Raw genomic sequence first — 4,718 nt, forward strand, 5'->3', positions numbered from 1 at the left:
ATATAAAACCCAAAACCCTAGAGCTAAAGAGACAGATTACACTTTTGAATGCTCTGCCTCTAAGGCTCAACCTAGGAAGAAACCCTAGTCCACCGTTTGACCGGAACAAGTATATATTAAACATTAATTACTTTTCTCTTTTCTTTACACTAATTAATTATTTTCTTAATACTACTTAAATAATGAATATTTATTTAAAATTTTTGAAGAGTCTGAACTTTAAAAACCTTAACTTGACTTGTAAAAAAAATTCATTGTTCAAGTTTATCTCATTTTTAATTCATTTATAATTTAATTATTTTTACTTCTTTAAAATTTCTCTTAAATATTTTTATTAACTTTATTAATATAGGATTTGATAATTATACTAATAGAAAAATCTACTTAACATGTTATATGCGCAATTAAAAATTTACAGACTTAAATTTCCCTAATTCATTGAATAAAAAACGTATAACTTATTAACTTTACAAAAATAAAAAGAATCTAAAATAAATTTCACATTTTTTAAGAGGCAACAATACTTTTTTATTTTGAACACACAAAGTGCATAATATGAATTCTTTTGGTAATTCTTAAAAAAACCAAAAAATCCTATCCTTTGCAGCAACATGAGTTGTTGACACACTGACCGCCCCCAGGAAAGTGCATATTTATACAATATTGGTTACAAGCAGTAGCGTCTGGACAATACTTCTCTCCCAAGCAATACAACCAACTTCCACCATCCAATTTCTCATCTGCTATCACTTGCCCTGCAATAAAACATATTATAACATTTGAATAGTTCAGAACAAGTTTCATGTCCAAATCGTTATCGATAAATTTATTAATGAATAATTTGTAATAATAATATTTATATCTATTACAAAGAAGATATATTTGTGATTACATTTTTTGATTTTTACTTTTATTGTTAGTTTTTAATTAAAATTATTCTATATGGTTACCTATTTTCAAATTTTTATTTTTTTGCAATTATTTAAATATATAGAAAGATACGAAGAAACACTTTCCTACTAGTAATTATAAAAAAATTATTTAATAGTAACCCAAATTGTGTACTGAAACTAGGACAAGAAATAACATTTTAATGTGATTACACATGAATCGGATTTGATTAATCATTTTTTTTCCATAAAATGCTCAAAATTTTAATAGAATGAACAAAACATATAGGGTTAAAATTAAAAGAATATTAATACATTTGAGATTTTTAAGATAATTACAAAACTAACATGAAACAATTTGTCAAAAACAATGAAATAGATTCTTATATATTAAGGGGGAGTTTTCATATTATGAAAAGCACAGTAAAATAGACATGGTAAATTTAAGAAGACATCAATGCATTACTATTGATCTGAAACAAATTTCAAGAAAACAATGTAAGAAGTTTGTTTTCCAGTTTGCTCTAAATTTATTTGAAAAATTCAAAATTATTGAGATAATGTAAATAGTGTAGCTTAGTTATGGAATATTTCGTTACCTGAAACCAAAGCCAAAGCAATACATAGAAATCCCAAGAAAATGTTTAGATTGAGCATCTTTAGTGCCATTGTAAAGTTTTTTTTTTTTTTTTTCTCTTGCTTGCTGGAAATTTGGATTAGCACACTCTGCTTGAAGGCTATTTAAGATGCACAGGTTAATTAATACAAATTATGGGAAAAAGATATATAAGGAAAAAATATTTTAATGAAGATTTTCACTATTAAAATTCTATACCTTTCTTTTATTATTTAATTTTTTCTCTTATTTTAATTAAATACATCTGATTTGGAAGAAAAAATCAAGAAAATAAATTATAAGAATATTTTTACAATGCTCTAAAAGATATCAAATAGAGAATTTTGAATAATATTTTTTCTCACTAGAAGTGGGAAAATGGTAAAAAATAAAAATGATAGAATAATTTTCTAATAAAAACGGAGAAAAAATACAAAAAGTGAAAAAGAAAATAATTTTCACCAAAAGTAAAAAATTGTTCGAAAATTAAAAAAAAAAAAGATAAATAAAGTAACAAATATGATGTAAATATATTGTATTATGTTTGATTCTTTGATATAAATATGGGTACCATTGGAAGTGAAATAATTTTTTCAATGTCATAATTATATTGATATTTTTTCTATATAACATTTATAAGGAGAATAATTCTCCTAATTTTCAGCAATGTATTTTTATTAAATGATTTTTTAATCATTGTAATGAGAAAGATTTATTTTGTATTTTTAATAAAAGAAAGACGTAAACACTAAAAAGTTATGATTTTTTCAATAGAATATATGATTGTGTTGCATGATTGCTAGTAATTGATTTTAATATTTTTTTATTTTATTGTGTCATGCATTTTCTAAAATGATAAAATAAAGTGTTACTAAAATATGTCTTTTAAATTTTATTTTGTACGAAGTATTTATTTTTAGATTATATACATGGTACAAAAATTAGTGTAGATCTTGAGATTAAATTGATGTCTGAAGATACATCAAAAGAAATGTCATTTTTACAATGATTTCTCAATTTGAAAATATGCTATATTTTTTTATACATCTATCATGCTCCTGAAGTAGCAATATAGAAAGATAATAAAAAGGAGATTAAGAAATATCTTAAATTGATATTATTGTTTCCTGAAGACTAAATAAAATAATGAGATTTATTATGCATGAGATCATTTTAGCTAACATTGTTTAATTTCCTGAAGTGAATGTACCAACATATTAATTTTTTTTCTTCTCATATTCATTAATGTGATAAGTTAATGTTATATGGTACTACATAATATCGTTGAAGGTTCTAGAAGATCTAGTATATTGTTATTGGGAGAAATGAAGTTGCATGTTAAAAATGTATTATATTCTTTTAAGTCTTATAGAAACTTATTAAGTTTCAAGGATATTCATTTAAATGGGTATTATATTGAAACTGACAATGAAAAAAATGTAGAATATCTTTATATCATGAAACTTCACTTGAATAAAAAGAAAGTATTGGAAAAATTATTCACTTTCTCCTATGGTCTGTATTGCACGTATGTTAATACGATTGAAACACATACTATTATAAACTTGAACTTTACAAGTCAAAATAAATTTGAGGTTTGGTATGATCGATTAGGTCATCCAGAGTCTATCATGATGCAAAAAATAATTAAAAATTCACACGGACATTTATTGAAGAGTCAAGAGATTCTTCAATCAAATATTTTCTTATGTACCTCTTGTTCTCAGGGGAAGTTAATAATTAGACCATTACCAATAAAAATTGGAAATGATATTATCTTATTTTTAGAATGCATGTAGGGTGATATTTGTTAATCAATATACCCCCCTTCAGGACCATTTAGATATTTTATGGTTTTAATTGATGCATCAACAAGATGATTACATGTTTATTTATTATCAACTTGCAATTAGGTGTTTTGGAGATTACTAGCTCAACTATTTAGATTAAGAACTCATTATCTTACTATCCAATGAAGAAAATTTGTCTAGATAATGCTAGTGGATTCACATTTTATCCTTTTAGTAAGTGTTATATGTCCATTGGAAATGATATTGAACATCTAGTAATACATATTCATACACAAAATGGACTTGTAGAATCATTCATCAAACGTTTAAAATTGATTGCAAGACCATTAATTATGAGATCAAAACTTCCACTTTCAAATTGGGGGCATGCAATCTTACATGTTGCAATATTAATTTTCATTAGGCCAACAAGCTATCACAAATTCTCTCTTTTATAGTTGGTTTTAGTGAGCAACCCAATATTTCTCATTTAAGAATCTTTGAGTGTGTTGTGTATGTTCCAAATGCCCACCTCAAAGAACTAAAATGGGTCCTCAAATAACGTTGAGAATATATGTTGGGCATGAATCTCCATCTATGATAAAAATATCTTGAACAATTAACCAGGGATATATATACAGTTCGATTTGTCAATTGCCCTTTTAATCAGTTAGTTTTTCCAACGTTAAGTAGAGCTGTCAAAGTGGGTTCAGCCCGGTGAGCCAACCCGGCCCACCACAGGTTTGAGCCGGGTTGGGCAAAAAAAAATTTGAAAATTTTAGTACGGGCCAAATTTGTACCCGGCTCACTAACAACCCGACTCACCCGGGTTGAACCCATGGTGAGCTGAGCTAACCCACCAACCCGTAAAAAAAAAACCTATACTTATTGGGCCAATGCAGCCCATTTGGGTTTCATTTTTCAATTTGAACTTCAAAAATCTATAGCTGCACAGCCTGCACTCTCACACCCTCAGTCTGCACCGTACAGCCACCATAGTTGCTGCCACTAGACCACACCAGCCACCATAGCTGCCACCACACCGCACTAGCCAACACACTGCACCGCATTGCTTCCACCACACCACACAGCAAGGCACCGCACTCACCGCGCACCGTGGGCCGCCGCATGCATCGTGAGCCACTGCGCGCACGCGAGCCACCGCAAGCCACCGTGCGCACCGCGAGCTACCGCACGCATTGTGAGCCCATCGCTAGAAGTTTTCCAATTTGGTTTGTTTTCAGTTTAGGGTTTAGGGTTTTACATTTTTTTTTAAATTAGGTGAGCCAACCCGTTTAACCCACCAACCCGTGGTGGGCCGGGCCAGGTTCAATTTTTTTTAGCTTACTAATAAATGAGCCGGGTTGGGTTAGCCCACCAAATGCTCAACCCGTAGTGGGTCGGGCCAGGTTACCCGTTTTG

The 4,718-nt window shown here is 29.2% G+C and overlaps 1 long non-coding RNA gene across 1 annotated transcript; it reads right to left on the reverse strand.

Moving 5' to 3' along the window:
- Positions 1-503: 503 nt before the first annotated feature.
- On the reverse strand, positions 504-1,912 carry LOC145956561 (uncharacterized). The gene is made up of 2 exons (XR_014432807.1): positions 1,490-1,912; positions 504-755 (listed from the first exon to the last, which is right to left on the reverse strand). It is a non-coding gene; the product is annotated as an uncharacterized LOC145956561 (long non-coding RNA).
- Positions 1,913-4,718: the final 2,806 nt, after the last annotated feature.

This window comes from Cajanus cajan, chromosome 3 (genome assembly GCF_000230855.2).
Source record: "Cajanus cajan strain Asha chromosome 3, NIPB_CcT2T_4, whole genome shotgun sequence".
Lineage (NCBI taxonomy): Eukaryota > Viridiplantae > Streptophyta > Magnoliopsida > Fabales > Fabaceae > Cajanus > Cajanus cajan.